The sequence below is a fragment of the Tenrec ecaudatus genome, chromosome X (assembly GCF_050624435.1).
Source record: "Tenrec ecaudatus isolate mTenEca1 chromosome X, mTenEca1.hap1, whole genome shotgun sequence".
Classification (NCBI taxonomy): domain Eukaryota; kingdom Metazoa; phylum Chordata; class Mammalia; order Afrosoricida; family Tenrecidae; genus Tenrec; species Tenrec ecaudatus.
Window position 1 is genome coordinate 50962114 of NC_134548.1, and position 19595 is coordinate 50981708.

The 19595-nt window shown below is 39.8% G+C and overlaps 1 pseudogene; it reads left to right on the forward strand.

Moving 5' to 3' along the window:
• Positions 1 to 11973: 11973 nt before the first annotated feature.
• LOC142433334 (large ribosomal subunit protein uL10-like) lies at positions 11974 to 18626 on the forward strand (annotated as a pseudogene).
• The last annotated feature ends 969 nt before the right edge of the window (positions 18627 to 19595 follow it).

Below are 19595 nucleotides of genomic sequence, written 5' to 3' on the forward strand. Positions count from 1 at the left end.
GTGAGAGACGAAAGCGAAAAAGTTGAGTGAAGAGAGAAAGAATGAGAGTTTTGCCAAAATACGTATTTATAGTCTGGAAAGACAGAACACACCCTAAGAAGACACTTTCCAAATGATTCATTATATCAGATCACATTATGGAAAGTATTTACATTAATTATGGAACCGGTGGCATGGCTTCAAGCACCACAGCAATGTGTGAGTCGCCGCAGTTCAACAAACTGACGGCAGAGTCATAGAAGCTATGCCACTGGGTATTTCAAGTACCAGTAGGGTCATCCATGGGGGACAGGTTTTAGGGGAGTTTTCAGCCTAAGACAGACTAGGAAGAAGAAAGAATTGGCCCACTTCTGAAAAAAAAGCATTAAAATCATGTTAAATATCTATATTTAAAATAGTTTTAAATTATTTTGGCTAAATGGGAAACAATAATTTTTCTTAGCCACCTATGATCTCTTAATTAAATATCCAAATCTCTTTTGACAACATTTTGGATATTTGTCTTCCCCAAACCAAACCCTATAAAAAAACTGAAATAAAATAACACGTTCAGCTTATCTTTTTACACATAAGACTATCTTTGAGCTTTCCTTGAGGATCCCATGACACTTACAGAAATATGCTTTTTTGCTTTACAAACATGTATGGTAGACAAAATTAGGTTATTTGGCATGTCGATTGATGCACAGGGATAGTTGCCAAATCAGAGGAGACACTAAACTTGTCTTAGGTTAAATTCATGTAGATAAAATGTTTTAATATAAATATTTAAATAATAATATGCTATGTGGGGAATGTCTCGAAAATTGTCAGTGTTCTTGCTCTCTATATTTCCTTTTAGTAGAGCCCTGATGGAATTTATGTGATGATATTAGTCAATACTGATATGTCATATTTTGATTATTTAAAAATGATTACTTGAGCCCAGTTCTATTTATATAGGAAACTAGCATATTTTAGGTCAATAGTTTTCAATTGGGGATATAAACCAGTTTACCTACTGATGTACCTATGAAAATTTCAGACTATTCTTGGTACATGTATAATATGTCTTGACTCTATATAAAAATATATTGCACACATCTGTCACATCTCAAGATTTTTCTCAGTTAAAAATATGTTTATCCATTGTCATGGATTGTATCCCCTGGAAAGATATGTTTTAGTTCTAGCTCTAGGTGCCTGTGGATCTGATCTTATTTGGAAGTAGTGTGTTTGCAGAAAGAGTTAATATGAGGTCATACTGAACTAACGTAGGTGTAAATCCAATATGAAGAATGCCCTTATGAATGGGGAGAAGAAACACAAAGAGGAAAGATAGCCACATGAAAGCACAAATGTCATGCAGAGGGAAGACAGCCATTCCACCACAGAGGTAAACATTGGAGAAATGCTGCCACCACTAAAGGACCACCTCACTGGGAGAATGAAGGAAGGAAATTCCCCTAAAATGTTCTGAGAGAGTATGGCCCTGCTGACATGCTGAATTTGGACTTCTAGACTCCAGAACTGTGGGAGAATCTATTGCTATTGTTTTAAGTTACCCAGTTTGTGGTACTTTGTTAAAACCATCCTAGGAAATGAACATAATCATTGTTATAATTCAATATAACATTGACGCTTTCTTTGAAAATAGTCTTAATCACCACACTTAGAAATATTTTGTTTAAAATAGTTTGTATTGGCTTTATTATCTTGTTTAACATGCCACGGTGGGAAAAGAAACAAATTTACTTGTCATTTGTCAGTTGAATTCTTGTCAGGTTTTTCACTTTGGAAAATTACCAGTAATAAATTAAACACAGTCATTCGAAATCTGTTATCCATAGATAGTTTTTTGTTTATTCTTTGCTTTCCTGGAGTCACTGCAATTAGCTATATTCCAAAGTTCTTGTGTTCAACGATGAAGGGGCTGTTTTAGAAGCTTGTGGAAAAGGGCTGTACCAGGTCAAAGAATAGAATCTTGAGTACAGGTTTCTGAGTGGCCTCATGCTGAATTAATATTTCCAGGACTCTTTAGGTGAGATGTCGATAAATCCATAAGACTGCTAACCCAAGATCCAGAGTATTATGGATTAAATGATATCTACCCCAAAATATGTGTGGAAATCCTAACCTCCATATTTTTGGATGTGTTCCTATTTGGATAGAGTATTTTCTTTGCTATATTAATCAGAGCAGACACAAACAGGGTGACTTTTATTTATCTATTCATTTTAAAATTTTAGGAGTTTTGACATACTAGCATATAGTTCACAGTAGTTTAAACATAGTAAAACGAGCTGTGCAATCATCAGTACAAACAATTTTGAAAGAGGTTCTTTTTTCTTGTGCTTGTTATTAACTCCCTATTAATCCAGTTACTGTGCATATAGCTTATCTTAAATTTTATATACATAAAAATATACAACAACAAAACAAATCCTAAACCCAATATCAATAACAAATAATAAATAAAAAAACTTCACTTAAAAAGTATTTAACTTTCTGAGGAGTTACCAACTGTTTCCAAGAAATAGTTATATATAAACTTGCGATTTCTCCACATTCTTGCAATCACTTGTGTTCTTATTAGTAGTTTTTGTTCACATCATACAATTTAATCATCCAGTCATATGAAGATTTCTGCAATTATCACTACAATCAATATCAGAACATTTTCTTCTCATACTCATTGTTACTAGCTCCCCATCCCCTCACCTTCCCATCCCCCCACTTTCATGCTCTATCCTGTAAATTTTATACAGAAAGTCATGCAAAACAAAATACAATCACACAAAACAAAAAATCCCACCAACAATGACTAGACAATGCATAGAAAAACTTAAAACAAAGAGAAAGCAGAAAATATTAAAAGCTGAGACAACTTAAAAATGGGTAAAAGGAAGATCAAATGATAAGGTATTACCTAAATCAGTCTGCCATAATTGACTTTGATATGCTCGCTCTCTGATAACAAGGCTATTCAAATCTCTGGGCTATGGTCAGAGGGGATTCACCAGAGACTTAGTCCACGTGGGGACCCTAAAAATAGATTTGGGGCTTCCACTGTCATCCATAACCTTCTCAATTTAAGCTGTGATACCATTCCTTCGTTCAGATTTGGGTTTTCTTATTTACAAACATTGGTTCACACAAGCTAGTGTCCTCCTTCCATGTAGACTTAGTTGACCCCTCACTTAGATGGTTGCTTGTTTGAAGATAAGCCTTTAGGACTCAGGTGAGTTTGAAAATTAATTGCTTCTGAGTTATAACAAGAAACAGATTTGAGAAAGGCATTTACACATAAGGGTTCAGAGGTTCAGAGGTTGGGGAGACAGACTCAACATGAGAGTTTACAAGCCAATGAACCAAGGAATGCCAGGGGATGATGAAAAGGATGTAATCCCCACAATCAAGACCCCGACTTTAATGTTTAGACTAGAAAAACAAAACAAAATATAACAAAACCCCTCAAAACAAACAAACAAAAACCCCCAACCAAGCAACAACAAAACGCTGCCATAGAGTCAATTAGGACTCACAGCAGCTCTACAGGACAGACTAGAACAGCGCCTTTGGATTTCTGAAGCTGTAAATCTTTACAGGCACAGAAAGCCGCCTTCTTCCATCTCCTCCTCCAGGACACTAGGTGTGTTTGAACTGCTGGCCTTGCTGTTAGGAGCCCAGAGTAGGCCAAGTTACCAGGATTCCAGAAGTAGAGAAAATATAATTTTGTTCTTTGAAGCCACCGTTAGTGGTATTTGTTCACAGCCGCCCTGGGATTTCATGATTTGGCTTTAGTGGGATATATTTATTTGATTCTTAGTCACTTTTAAATGCAGGCATTTCTAGTTGCCCCAGTGTACGAATGACCTTGAGGAGTTATCCTACCACCCACAGTACTGAGCAGCCAGGCACTGTGACAGGAAAGTTCAAGATCACTCATTTATTTGTTTGTTTATTTATCTCCATTTTATTGGGAGCTCTTACAGATCTTATAACAATCCCTAGTTCAATTAGATCAAGCATGATTGTACAATTGCTGCTGCCATCATTATCAAAACATTTTTTTCTTCTTGCACTCTTTGACATCAGCTCCCATCTATCCCTGCCCTTCCCGCCCTACCCCACAGGAACCCTTATTATTATATTATATGCTATTGCTGTTGTTATTTTTGCCATAGCTTACACGAGGGATCCTCAAACTTTTTAAACAGGGTGCCAGTTCACTGTCCCTCAGACCTGTTGGAGGGCTGGATTACAGTTTAACCAAAAAATATGAACAAATTCCCATGCACACTGCACATACCTTATTTTGAAGTAAAAAAATGAAATGGGGCAAAAACACCCTGTGGGCTGGATAAATGTTCTCGGCAGGCCGCGTATGGCCTGCAGGCTATATATAGTTTGAGGACCCCTGTAACACCTTCCAATGTATCCTGTCCACTTACCATTCTGTTATTCATTCCCCTTGAGTGGGGTTACATAGTCATTATTGCTATCAGTTCCGCCTTCCCCCCACTCTCTCTCTGTACCCTTAGGGAATCAGTACTCACATTACTATTTTTGAAGGGGTTATCTTTCTTGGATTTCATGCACCAACGAAGATCACTCATTTAGAAGTAGAGATAAAATTCTAATAAAAGCAATGAACAGGATCTTCAGCTTGTTAATCCATTTGATAGAGAAGAGGGAATTTTAAGAGTTTCAAATTTTAAGAAGAGATTAAAAAAAGACTTTATAGTTCTGTGGTATTTATTGGCTTTTTAAATTTGGAATTCGCTAAACTATGTTCTCATTCCAAAGATTTACTTTTCAACTTTACATTTGGAACTTCGTATTTGTACTCAAAGAGGATCCTGCAAGTCACATTCGCCTTGGGCCCCACAAAACCTGGATCTGCATCCAGATGGAAGTCTAATAAACTTTTCTTCAGTATCTCATCTTTAGAGTTCAGTCTCCACAGGTTTCAAGTTCCATCTTCTAAGATACCTTGTGTTTCCCTCCCTCCTGGACTAACCTCTTACTGGGAACACATGGCTGTCAAAGAATAAAAACACTCTAAGCAATATCAACTGATAGGCCCATGGCCACCTAGTGAGTCACTAATGGCAAGTACAGAATGAGGGAGTGTTAGTAGAGTCCATCAAGGAATGACCTTTTATCAATATGTGGTAGGATGAGGCTGGATAGCTTGGAAGCCCACACTAGGCACCAGAGGGGGAAATAGCTCCTACCCATTGTTCTAAAACTTAAAGGCCTTACCTATGGCCCTAAGACCCTCCTTGTGGAACCAGCCTCCAGGAGGGGGATTGTGGGATGAAGAATAACTTTACAAATATTGGAGCAGGCAAACTCTCTTTTAATTCTCACACCTCTTTATGCACAAGAGCCTATGCTTACTAAAAGTCACAAAAGCAGATGTTTACCTTCTCTCTGCAAAATAACAACACCATAAGCCCTTGCTAAGCTAAGTGTGGTCCATAGACCAGAAGCACATGCAGAACCTGGGAATATGAGAGAAATGAAAAATTTCAGGCCCCACTTTGGATTCTGCATTTTAAAAGATCTGCAGGTGATTCCTACACAGATTAGAGTTTGAGAAACACAGAGCTAAATTACCAGTGGACCTTCACTTCTACTAAAACCAATGTTGGTTACTTAATGCTCTGTTTCTCTCTCCCTTGAGTGACATATTTCAAAGAAAATGTCATAGGGTTTATAAAGATTGAAAGGTTATTTCTCAGAATGGGACAGGTGAAGTTTTAGGTCATAACAAGATGATTTGTAGAAAAAGCATCAACTTTATTCAGAGTGGCCAAGAAGTAGAGGGAGTTAAGCTATGATTTCTCATGAAGAATAAGCCATTTAAGCCATGGTACTTAACATTATCTTGTGTATAAGGAAAGAGAGCTGCAGACCAAAGCCAGGAGTTGTTGTGTGCAATTGAAAGCACGCGGGGCTTCATGAATCCTACATTCTCTTCTTCTGAAAGACACAAAAATCCTGGGTTCTGGAAATATGCCCTGTCCACTCCTGCCATACTCTTTACACATATTGAGAAGTTTTAGGTGACATGATTTGTGGAATATGATGTTTCTTGGTAGAATTATAGGAGGAAGCTGGAGGAGAACTAGTCTTTCAGATTCTACGGTGAATATATCAGTCATGATTTTCCTAGAGAGATAGAACCAAGAGGATGGATATGAATATATAGGTGTACCGTGGAGATATTGTAGGTTCAGTTCCAGACTGTAGCAATAAAGTGAATGTCAAGAAATAGTGAGTCATACAATTTTTTCTTAATATATAAGTTATTTTTACACTATTCTATAGTGTACTAAATGTGAAATACCATTAAGAAAAAGTTTGAAATCTTGTATGAATTACGAAAATATGATAGAGACACCAAGCAAGTGCATGCGGTTGGAAGAATGACTCTGAGAAACATGCTGATAAGGTTGCCAGAGAACTTCAATGTATAACAAACCCACAATATCTGTAAAGTGTAATAGTGGGAAGCACAGTAAGATAAGGTGTACCTGTAGATATATAGGTCTATTAAGGAATTAGCTCATGTGATTGTGGGGGCTGGCCAAGCTCTCAATCTGTAGGTCAGGTGACAGGCTGGGAATGACACTTGAATTTCTGTTACAATTTTGAGACAAAATTGCCTTTCCTTTGGGAAAACTCAGTTTTTGTTCCTGAGATATTCAACTGATTGGATGATGCCCTCCCACATAATATGCTTTACGTAAGATCAATTAAATGTAACTGTTAATAATACGCACTAATGTCTGCCTTTATATCAATATTGAGATCAGTGTTTGACCAAGCAACTGGGCATCAGAACCTAGTCAACTAGACAAATAAAATGGCACACAGAAACCCACAGACACACAAAATAGCCACACAGTTGGCTCTCAGGAGATTGTGAGAACAAGCCAGAACACTACAGGGCTGTCTCATGGATCCTAAAGTCCTGCATCAAACCTGAACGATAGGCAAGAAAAGCAAGGCCTGTGGTGCCACTGCCTGAGAAGCAGGGCCTGTTTTCTGGATTTCGTGTGAATGCTTTGTTGGGGAGCAGGGGGGTGAGGGAATCATGGTAGAGTAGGCAAGGAACGGTGAGCTAAGATGAGGTCTTAGCTGCAGACTAGCTTCAGCCTGGTTGCATGGGAAAGCTTCCCACCACAAAACATCACGAAAATGGTCCTCTCTCGAGGCAGGAGACAGGCCTTTTGTCATTTGGTAATTTTGTCATTTTGTCATTTGGTAATTTTGTCATTTTGTCATTTGGTATGTCATTTGGTAATTGACCAAGGTTTGCTTTAAGATGGGCACTTATTGGCAGAATCTTCTGATCAATGTTTGTACTTGGGCAATTTTTCAGAGCAGGGGACAAACAGCTGTGAATTGTTATCAACCAATATTCTCAGCTGCTGGGACGTGAGAGTACCAGGCAACAAAGAGGCCTGGGCAGGTGCCAGCAGCGTTCTCTACAGGAGCCTTCCAGTTCAGTTTGGTATTGTGATCCTTCTGTTGGTGTTGAGCCTTGGGCAAACACAGGCAGAGTTGCAGAGAGAGGACATACAATCAGAAGAGGAGCCCTTGGAAAGTTCGCGCTAAAGTTAACTCGTTATTTTCTCTGTAGAGCTCTTATCTTTCCTTGTCCTATATGTGCATCCATCCATCCATCCATCCATCCATCCATCCATCCATCCATCCATCCACCCATCCACCCATCCACCCATCCACCCATCCACCCACCCATCCACCCATCCATCCATCCATCCATCCATCCATCCATCCATCCATCCATCCATCCACCCATCCAGTCTTTAATCTAGTTTATGGTCCTGGGTAGATATATTAATTATGCTTTGATTTGTTTGTTCATTTTGTCTTCCTCTGAGTATTGGTTTTGAAAAGCTGAAGAGTGTGTAGGAGAGGGAGAGTGGGAGAGACGGGAGGGGAAGAGAGCAAGAGGGAGAGGGAGAAGGGAAATGCAAACGATGGAGAGAAGGAAGCACACAGACAGAAGGGATTAGAGAGACATCCTTTAAAGAATTGTTAGAGTTCACCTACTAACAACTAGTTGTATTTCATCAAAGTCCCAGCTTTCTGAATTTCTATTACCGTTATTAATTTTCAGCTTTTGGTAGTAGATCCCATATCTTTATCGGGAGTCAATGAAGTATAAAAAATTAAATTATTTAGTTGTCCATACTAAAGCTGGGGAAATAAAACTTTCATCATGGACTATGAAATTTTTTTGTAGACTTTTTTTTTCACTTTTGTGGGGAAAAGTTTAAAAAATAGCTTTATTGACTTAGAGTTTACATGCCATAAATTTTACCCTTTTAAAAGCAATAATTTTGTGATTAGTATATTTATAAAACTGCACAATTATCATCCTATCTAGTTTCAGAATATATTCATCCCCTCTGTGTTATACCAGGTTGTCTAGAGAAACAAATCCAGTGACACTGATATACATGTAAAAAAGATCTTATCAAGAAGATATCCCAGCCCAATACAACTCAAGTCCATAAGTCTGAAACTAGTCCAGGAGTCCCTCCTCAGGCACACGTAGCTGCATGCTGGTGACACAGAAGGGGGAACCAGGAACCAGTATGATCATGGTTCAGTGGGTGTAGACTCTCATGGATCCAAAGGCTGTGGAAATATGGCAAGGTACTGACAACTCTGAGGGGCAGGCGACCCACATGGGTCTGCAGGGGGAGGTAGAGTTCCAGCAGGCAGGATGGTGGGAGTGGGGGGGCAGGAAGAGAGAACAATTCCCAGAGTCCCTCACTCTTATACAAAAGGCCACACCCCCAAGAATGTGTCCTCAAGCTACCACTTGCTTAGTAGGTTTGATTCCATATCTAGCCATGAATGTCTAGTTAACTTAGAAACCATCCAAATACCACAACCTTTAAAAGAAATCCCGTGCCCATTGGCAGTCAATCCCCACTTCTCACTTATCTAGAACCTGATGGTGCCTAATCTATTTTCTGTCTCAATGGATTTGTATATTCTAGACTTTTCATATAAATGGAACCATATAGTATATCATCGTTTGTGACTGCCGTATTTCATTTAGCATAGGGGTTTCAAAATTCATTCATGTTGTAATATATCAATATTTTTTCTTTTAAGACCAGCAGTGATAGGTTAACATATACACCTACAAAAGACCAATTAATGTAACTATTGTTCAAATTTACACACCAATTATAAATGCCAACTATAAAGGTGAAGAAATGGAAGATTTTTTTTTACAGACAGTTGCAGTATGAAATGGATTGAATATGTACTCAGAATATGTGCTCAGGATAACTACTAGTGATTGGAGAGTGTAAGTTAGAAACAAGAAAGACCAACAGCTGGAAAATATGACCTTGGCTTTATAAATGATACCAGAGTTTGCATGAGAGAATTCTGCAAAATCAGTGACTCGTTCATTGGAGATACTTTTCAACAACACAATCGATGACTGACTACACTTGTGGACTTACCAAATGGACAACATTTGGATAATCATTTTGATTGCTATTATATCATTAAATATTGGTTCCCTGTTCAGATCCTGAGCCCTAGAAGCTCCACTTACAAAGGATGTCCCTCTGGCTCCTCCCAACACACACACACACACACACGCGTGCCATTTCAGGAGGATTTGTCCCATCTGTGATGTTAAGATAGTAAGAGATTCAGATGATGACAAATGTAATAGCATGTGCACCTTTGTAACTCTCTGAAATCCAGGACTTATCGGATAATGATGATGGAAATGCTTTGCGTCCCTTTCCCAAACAGGAAGTAAACCCACTGCTATTGAGTTAGCAGAGCAGAAATGCTTCTTAGAATTTCCGAGGCTGTAGATTTTTAATGGGAGTAGACAGCCAGAGTTTTAGTTCATGGAATGGATGGTAGATTAGAACTACTGACTTTATAATTAGCAACTTAATAGATAAACCTACTATGCCACCAGGCCAATTCCAAATCAAGTGAAACTTTCAGGGGTTCAGTTGGTTTCTGTAACTCTGTGTGCCTATTGCAGACTCTCCTGCTTCCCCAGCACTCCTAGTTCAATACCTGCGCATGGGAGCGGTTAGAGGGTTTAGGAATTTCTCCGAGGAGCCTTACACATGTCTCTTCAATTTTCCACTGCATCTCTTCTCTTTGCATCTAATTGTACTTTGTCCTGAGTGTTGAGTAAATTGTTGCATTAGCTGGATGATGCTCCAAGTTCATCAAGTAGTAGCATGTGAAGGGGTTATTGAAATCCAAGAGGGAGTTTGAGAAAGGGTTAATGACTAGCATGCATAGAAATTTAGAAACATCGTAAAGAGCAACCTGAACATCCAGGTTTTGAAAAAGTCAGTGACCATTAAATATGACTTACATGTTCATATAAATATTTTCAGAAAAGCAATTTATTGCAGTAATGCATCCATATCTCATTAAGTAGATTATTCAAAGGGACTGATATGCTGGTTCACATGTATGTGTAAATGTTTTTATCAATCTGTAATTTTGTATGATTCTCTTTGAGTTGGAAGAGAGGTCTAGTGAACATCTTTAATACACAAATAACTTAGCGTCAAAGTATATTAGCATCCTATTTTCAAACCCGTAGTTTTCTTAGAATCAGGCTTTTCAGGTTATATCTCTGAAAAAGGCATTTCTCATTGTATGTGCACCAGGTGGGTCCTCTCATATGTTCCCTACATTACCTGTTCTCAGAAAAAGGCACAGGACATAAGAAACTTTGGGAAAATGAAACATTTTTCTTTTTCATTAAATTTTTTTCCTCTGGATTTTGGGCTCCCACTTAACACCACCCCTAATCTAACTATAATTAGAATGTACGACATGGTCCTACTCAATACTTAATCCTCACAAAGAGATCGCTGAAGATATGGTTGCTATAGCAAAATTGTGGCGAAGAAATCATATGGTGCCTGGCTATCAGAAAGAATTTTATCTGGGGTCTTAAAGGCTTGTCTTAAATTAGGCAGCCGTCTAAGTGATGCATCAACCAAGTCCACATGCACGAAGCATAGCAGTCTGTGTGATCCAAAGATTGTAAACCATAAAATTCAAATCCAATGGAGGGAACAATATCAGAGATTAAATTTTGAACACCCAATTTGAGGAAGTCTACAGAAGACAATGGAAGTCCCAAATCCATTTGCAGGGTCCCCGAGTGGATTAAGTCTCTAGTGACTCTTCTCTGACCATAATCTAGGGATGTGAATAGCCAGCTATCAGACATTGTAAAGTCGATTATGGTAGATGTAGTTAGATTAAGAGGCAATACCCTATCATTTTACCCATTTTAAAGTTATTTCAGTTTTTAATATTTTTGGTTGCCTTTTTGTTTGAGGATTTCCCTCTGTTTTGTTTTGTCATTGTTGTTGTATTTGTTGTTTGTTTCTTGATTATGCATCATATGAATTTCCTTACATAAAATCCAGAATAAGTAAATCTATAAAGATAATAACTAGATTAATAATTATCTCAGGCAGAGAGGTCAGGGGAGATAACTATTAACAAAGAGTATGAGAAAGAAGAAAATGGATGAAATTGATTGTGGTCCTTTAAAAAAATATAACTGAACTATTAAATTGTATGATATGTGAATTGTATGGCAATAAAACTATTTGAAAAAGATATGATTCCATTTGTTACTGAAACATAAAACTTTGTTTAAGCTCAATTTTAATCTTATTTAACATGCTTTCTTTTTACATAAAAATACTATGCATACACTTCTCATAAATTTTCCCTTTCCTAATAATATGTTTTTCATCACTAATCACGTTATATATAGCATCACTTGCCATGGGAAATAATTAATAAAATAATGGACCAGATAACTATTTTGGGGGAAAGACCTTATCTTAATTATATAATACTGTTATAAATGAATTACAACACTAACTGAATTCTCTAACTTGAAGGGTGTCCAAAGTTAACATGAGGTTACTGATTGAGAAGAAATGGAATCCTGAAACTTGCACACAAGCAAGAATTAATGGTACAGAGACCCAAGGCCCAAGTGTTGGCCAATGGAGATCCCCTCATAGAGGGGTTTAGGAGAGGAGATGGGTTAATTAGGGTGCGAGGTAGTACCGATGAAGAACACAGCTTTCCCCCAGATCCTGGATGCTTCCTCCCCCCAACTACCATGATCCGAATTCTACCTTGCAGGGCTGGATAGGGCAGAGGCTGTACACTGGTACATATGAGGGCTGGAGGTACAGGGAATCCAGGGTGGATGATACCTTCAGGACCAAGGGTGTGAGAGGCGATGCTGGGAGAGTAGAGGGTGAGTGGGTTGGAAAGGGGGAACTGATTACAAGGATCCACATGTGACCTCTTCCCTGGGAGAGGGACAGCAGAGAAGGGGGGGAAGGGAGACTCCGGATAGGGCAAGATATGACAAAATAACGATGTATAAATTAACAAGGGCACATTGGGAGGGGGGAGCGGGGAGGGAAGGGGAAAAAAAGAGGACCTGATGCAAAGGGCTTAAGTGGAGAGCAAATGCTTTGAGAATGATTGGGGCAGGGAATGTATGGATGTGCTTTATACAATTGATGTATGTATATGTATGGATTGTGATAAGAGTTGTATGAGTCCCTAATAAAATGTAAAAAAAGAAAAAAAAGAATTAATGGTACTGAAGGAAGAAGTTCAAACTGCAATTGAATAGCAGCCAAAAATCAAGCTCCAGGATTTGATGGAATACCCATTGAAATGTTTTAATAAGTTGATGAAGCACCGAAAGCACTATCTCATCTATGTCAGGAAATTTGGAAGACAGCTACTTGGCCAACTGCCTAGAAGACATTCATATTTGTATCCATTCCAAAGAAAGTTGACCCAACAGAACACTCAGATTATAGAATAATATTGTTGATATCGCATACCACTACAATTTGCTGAAGGTCCTCCAACAGTTGTTGTAGCAGTACATTGGCTGGGAGCTGCCATATGGATTCAGAAGAGGACATGGAACAAGGGAAATAATTGGTGATATCAGATGGATTGTGTCTGAAAGCAGAGAATAACATAGAATAAAACTTGTGCTTTATTGACATACAAAAACTGCGTGGATTATAACAATGTATTGCTTTGACAAGAATTTGAATCCCAGAATACTTCATTGTGCTCATGCATAACTTGTACATGCAATTAAGAGGCAGGCATTTGAACAGTTCAAGACAATAAGGAATGGTTTAAAATCAAGAAAGGTGTACATCAGGGTTGTATCATCTCATCATACTTATTGAATTTTTATGCTGAGCAAGTAATCAGAGAAGCTGGATTATATGAAGAAGATTAACAACCTGTGATATGCAGATGACACAATATTGCTTGCTGAAAGTGAGGAGGACTTTGAAACACTTGTTGATAAAGATCAGGGATTGCAACCTTTAGTATGGTTTACAACTCAGTATGAAGAAGACTAAGATCTTACAACTGGACCAATAGGTGACATCATGCTAAAAGGAAAAAAAAATGGAAGCTGTCAAGGATTTCGGTTTGCTTGGATCTACAATCAATGATCATGGATACAGCAGTCAAGAAATCAAACGATGTGTTGCATTGGGTAAATCTGCTGCAGAAGACCTCTTTAGAGTATTGAAAAGCAGGGAGATTACTTTGAGGACTAAAGTGCACCTGGCCCAAGCCATGGTATTTTCAATTGCCTCATATGCATGTGAAAGTTGGACACTGAATAAGGAAGACCAAAAAGAATCAATGCATTTGACTGTGGTGCTTGGAGAAGAATATTGGAAGCAACATGGACTGCCAAAGGGATAAACGAATCTGTCTTGGAAGCAATATCATCAGAGTGTTCCTTAGCGACAAAGATGGCAAGACTTCAACCAACATACTTTAGACATGTTGTCGGAAGAGACCAGTCCATGGAGAAGGACATCATGCTTGCTAAAACAGAGGGGCAGCAAAAAAGAGGAAGGCCCTCAAGGAGTTGGATTGGCACGGTGGCTACAACAATGGGCTCAAGCATAGGAACAATTGTGAGGATGGCACAGGACCGGGCAGTGTTTCATTATGCATAGGGTTGTTATGGTTTGAACGGAACTCACTGATGGCACCTATCCACAACAACCACAAATACACTGATTTAGATCCCAAGAGCCCCCAAAGACTTGTGTGATTAACAGTAGTATCTGTATTGTCCAAAGTTACCCAGATATTCACAATGAATTGCAGAACGTGGAATGAATCATTGGAATAAGTATATGCTTGGCAACCTCTTCAGTAGTAAGCAAAGAGGGAAAATGCCAGACTGCCGGCCTCCAGAACTGGAGGATCAGTGAACCCCAATCATTGGAGTTGATGTAGTGCTGTTTGGGCTGGCATGGTTCTCCAATTATGGTAAAAATTAAACCTGGCAGTTGTGCTCCTCACAGGAAACACTACTCACTGAAGAAAGAAGCTCTGTAAGGCATTTGCCCCCTGATCAAAGAATTCTTTGAGCATGAGCAACTCTAGGATTGCCACTCTGCATACGACACTCCAGTCCTTCTGGGAAAGAAACCGAGAACTGGTGAGTACGACGTTGTGTAGGACTTGTGTATATTGATGGTTCACCCAATACTTTAACATCAATGCACCTGCACTCACTTTGACAGATGATATCAAACCATGGCTGGCTATTGATTGCTTGTATCAAGCAACAGGTCTCACCATTAGGGAATGTCAATTGTGCCGGAGAAATAATGCAAAAAGAAATCCACCACAAACTAACCTTACCAAAGAGTATCAGGGACAACAGTTATTTGAGGATTGACAGGTGGACTTTACTCAAATGCCCAAGGATGGGAATGATAAATTTCTGCTAGCTCTGGTAGACACCTTCTCAGTTTGCATGGAAGTTTTTCCTCCCAGGGCTGAAGGATCTTCTGATAGAGTCTGCCATCACCCTGCAGGGTGACAATGGGCTGGATTTCATGTCCGAAGTAAGCCAGCAGGGGAGGAAAGTTTTGCAAATCAAACGGAGGCATCACACTGCATGGAGACCTCAGCCAGCAGGAAAGGCCAAATGGGAAAATTCCATGCTCAAAAGGACAGTGGCAGAACTCCGTCAGAAAACGCAGCTAAAGTGGATCCAGGTTCTGCCTCTTACCCAATTCAATCTCTGGTGGCTCCCCAAATCAGGCTCAAATTGAGTCCTTAAGAAATTGTGCATGAAAAACGTTTTTATTTGAACGTGCGTGATAATGATTTTCAGTTTAAAGAATCTGTGAAGGAAAATGTCTATGTGAAGCACTTAGCTCAAATTTTGTCCGTAGTGCAAGATCTAGCTCTTCCGATGTCTCCGTTTGTTCCCACACAGGCTCTACACAGCCTCCAATGTGGGGACCCTATCCTACTGAGATCCAGAAGATTCTCTCCCCGCAGGAACATCTCAGGGAGCAGTGGACTTTGTCATTCGATGTGTTCAGGACCATCCGGGCCACCAGAAAGCTTGCAGGGGTCAAGCCTTGGGCACACCACACCCAAGTGAGTCCGTTCACCTTTGAAGAATGGAAGGCAGAACACTGGATGGGCTGAAATGTGCTTTATAGGGGCCTCATTGTTTTTCTTATCAAGGTATCAGGGAATGTGAGCCAGGATATTATTAGTCTCCAAAGGGATGAGAACTGGTGGGTATCTTCAGCTAAGAATATGATGAACATTTCCGATTTCTGTCGAGCTGGCGGTCCCTATGTGGAACAAACCCTCACGGCAGGCTTAATATGAGTCAGCGCTGATATTTCCACCTTCCATGGATCTCATAGATATGAGATAATTTAGTTCAGCAGCGGGATAGTGACGGTAAAAGAGGTAGCCTGCTGTTAATCCAATATTGGAAATGTGACATAGTCTGCGATTTCATCAGTAAAGCCTTCGTTTGGCAAAACCAAAAGTGTAACAGTCTCCCTGACCCTTATAGTAAAAAAAAGATAATTTTAAACCTAATCAGCAAGAATGCTCTCATTCAGCAACTCTGGGCACGCGAGGACATTTAGGCAAGCAACGGAACCTGAGTCTTCAGGGTGCGAGCAGCCCAAGGACGTCGCCTGTTCCCTACGAACCTTTGGCTCGTTCGTCCCACTCCTCGAAGTCCTTTTTTCTTTGTCAAAAACTGTCGAGCCGCCTTTCAAACTTGCCACATAGGTTCAGACACATAACTTGTTTGATTTTCACGGACATTTGAAGCAGTTTTTTTGTCTTTAAGGTGTGCACACTTCTATTGAACTGGTCAAGTTGGTGTACAGGTAAAGCCCTGGCTCCTCCACATCCTAATCAGCCCAAGGGAACCGCAAAACCTTCCTATCCTTTTATATTGGGGGGACAAAAACGAGGGCGCACTCAATGACTGACCATTCAAAAGGAAACTTGAAAAAGAGAAAAAACCAGTATTAAGGTGGAAGAATTCTTTAAAAAACCTCTCGGGTTACATAATTTACATAAATGCAATGCTGTTGTCTCTTGCACCCCTGTGTGAACCTGGAGGGGAGGGCAGGAGGAGCAGATCCCCTTCTCCAGCAGTGTGGAGGGGGACTGGCTTGGGAGAAGGGCAGGAGGTTCCTGTCACATGACATTGCACAGTTTAGAGAATGATGATTTTTTTAAAAAGAAAAAAAAGTACAATCAAAGTCCTTGGCCACATTGCAGAACTTGGGGATTCTCACTCCATCTGCTCTTTTGGAGGCAGCAAACCCCACTATTTCCTTCTGTCAAGTACTCACAGACAAAATCCTTAGAAAACCCTGAATCAGTTTGGTCTTTGTCTGGCTAAAATAGTGGCAAGCCTCCTGGACCTTATCTGCCAGCAACTCAAGTGCTCATTCTTGAGAAGCAAGGGAAGACAAACTAGAAACATACAAGCAAACAAGTAAATAAGTAAGCTGACTAAAGATCTGTGAAAATACCAGAAAGAAAATAGACGGATATATTCTTCAAATAACAAGAATGTTGGGAGTAAAAGGAATCCAAAGAAAGCAGTGTTGATGATGTCTCATAGGTAGTTATTTTAAAGGTTGGTGGGACAGCCCTAGGGAGATGAGCTGGCAGGCCGGCTTGTCATTGAACAGAAAGGATACAGCTGAATGAATGAATGAACAAGCTAGCTTTGTCTTTAAAAGCGTAATGACAGATTTACCAGTGACTTGCATTTGAGTTGTTTCAGTTGGCCGCTAAATTTATTGTTTCAGCCACACTTCCTTTCTCAGTTCCTTTTAGTCAGAAACCATCACCACATATCACAGCAGTGACCAGAGCTTTAGAGATAATGTGATGGACAGGTGGGATATGCTGGCACCAAACACTCCATTTGGTGCTCTTGAATTCCTGGTTCAGGCAGATGGAAGGTACGAGAATATGCCAGATCTAGAGGTCTGCTTGTAAGATTGTGGTTAGTACACTGACATTTTCCACATGATTATGAACCCAATATTGTCTGTATTGGCACCATTGGCCTGCCAACTGGACTGTGGCATTGAAGTGGATACTGTTAAATATGAGCTTGAACAATGGACTGTGGGGAACAGAAGTTAAAGACAGAGCATGAGGTTCTTCTAATTTTCTTATGTATGGGGATGGCCTCAGAAACTTAAAATTTGGGTCTTTAGCTTGCCTGGCCTCCTCTGAAGGGCGACAGACTCTTTAAACCCTGAGTGGCAATCCCCCAGGGAAGATAGGGTGACCTGAAAGTCCAACTACTTCCTTGAAATCATCCAACTTTTGGATGATTATCTAAAATTCTTCATCCTGGGAGCAGACAACATGGGCTTCACGTAGATGCAGCACATCAGCATGTCCCTCTCTAGGAAGGCTGTGCAGCTGATGGGCAAGAACACCATGATGTGCAAGGCCATCTGAGGGCACCTGGAGAACAACTTGGCTCTGGATAAACTGCTGACTCCTATTTGGGGGAATTAAAAGAAGGACAAGAAGGACCTCACTGAGACCAGGAACATGCTCCTGGACAACCAGGTGTCAGCTGCCACCGATGCTAGTGCTGTTGACCCATGTGAGGTGACTGTGCCAGCCCGGAACACGGATCTGGAACCTGAGAAGACATCCTTCTTCCAGGCTTTGGGCATCACCACAAAGATCTCTGGAGGCACCATTGAAATCCTGAGTGACGTGCAGCTGATCAAGACTGGAGGCAAAGTGGGTGCCAGCGAAAGCATGCTGCGGAACATGCTGAATATTTCCCCCTTCTCCTTCAGATTGATGGTTCAGCAGGTGTTTGACAATGGCAGCATTTACAACCTGGAAGTGCTTGCTGTCCCAGAGGAAGCTTCCTAGAGGGTGTCTGCAATGCTGCCCACATGTGTCTGCAGATTGGCGACTTGACTGTTGCCTCCAGGCAGTATTTGATCGCCAATGGGTACAAGAGGGTCTTGGCTTTGTCTGTGGTGACTCAGCATACCTTCCCACTGGCTGAAAAGGTCAAGGCCTTCTTGGCTGTTCCATCTGCATTGTGGCCACTGGTCCCTGTGACTGTCGCCACCACTGCTGCTGCTCCTGCTGCTTCAGCCCCAGTGAAGCAGGAAACAAAGGAGTTGGAAGAATCTGATGAGGACATAGGATTTGGTCTCTAAGTGGTTACAAAAAAGCAACTAAAGTAACCAGCTTTCCTTGTGAAACAAGGAAAAAGAGTTCGTTCTCTCAGGGAAAAAAATACATGAGTTTAATATTTTGGATGAAATTGGTGCTATGTTTTAGGACCATCCCTCTCATTATATATATAATATATATAATTATATATATAATAACATATATTATATAATATATAATATTATATTATAATATATAATATAATATATTATAATATAATAATATATTATATATAATATATAATTATATATATAATATCCCTCTCATTATATATATATATATATATATATATATATATATATATATATATATAGACACCATGTATTCCCACCAAAGTAGTCTTTTTCCTGAAAGTTCCAACAAAAATGGCACACGTTCTTAATTAAGTTGTCTAACCCCTCAGTGAGGAGCAAAGCCTTAGACTGAAGCTGTGATTACTAATGTTGAACCAATTCATTTGAATGTAATAATTCTCAGCCTTGATTGCCCATTGGAATCATTTGCACAATGAGATCACCTAAGGAATGTTAAAGATACTGACGCCTAAGTGCCCCTTAAAGACATTTTGATTTATGTGGCGTGCAACCTCAGCTTTAGGAATTTAAAAGCCTCCTCCCCTCCCTCCACCCCAAGTGCTTCTCATGGGTAGGCAGGGTCCAGCCCACTGCTCTAATGTGAGACCCTGAAAAGAAGCCTATTATTAACTGCCGTAAATCTGAATAAGCTGGTATGTTAAACTGTGGGGCAAGGTGAGTTTAATTTTGGTAGCTAACGTGGTGGAGATAGGGTAATTTTTTCCGATGGGGATCCCAAATGGATGAGTTGGGTGTCTTTGAGGTCACTTATCCTTTGAGCTGGTTCTTAATATACCCCTACATTGCATTGCTTTTGTGCCTCCTTTGCAGCCATTAATTTTCAACTACTCTTTTCTAGATCAGCTTTAGTAAGATTTG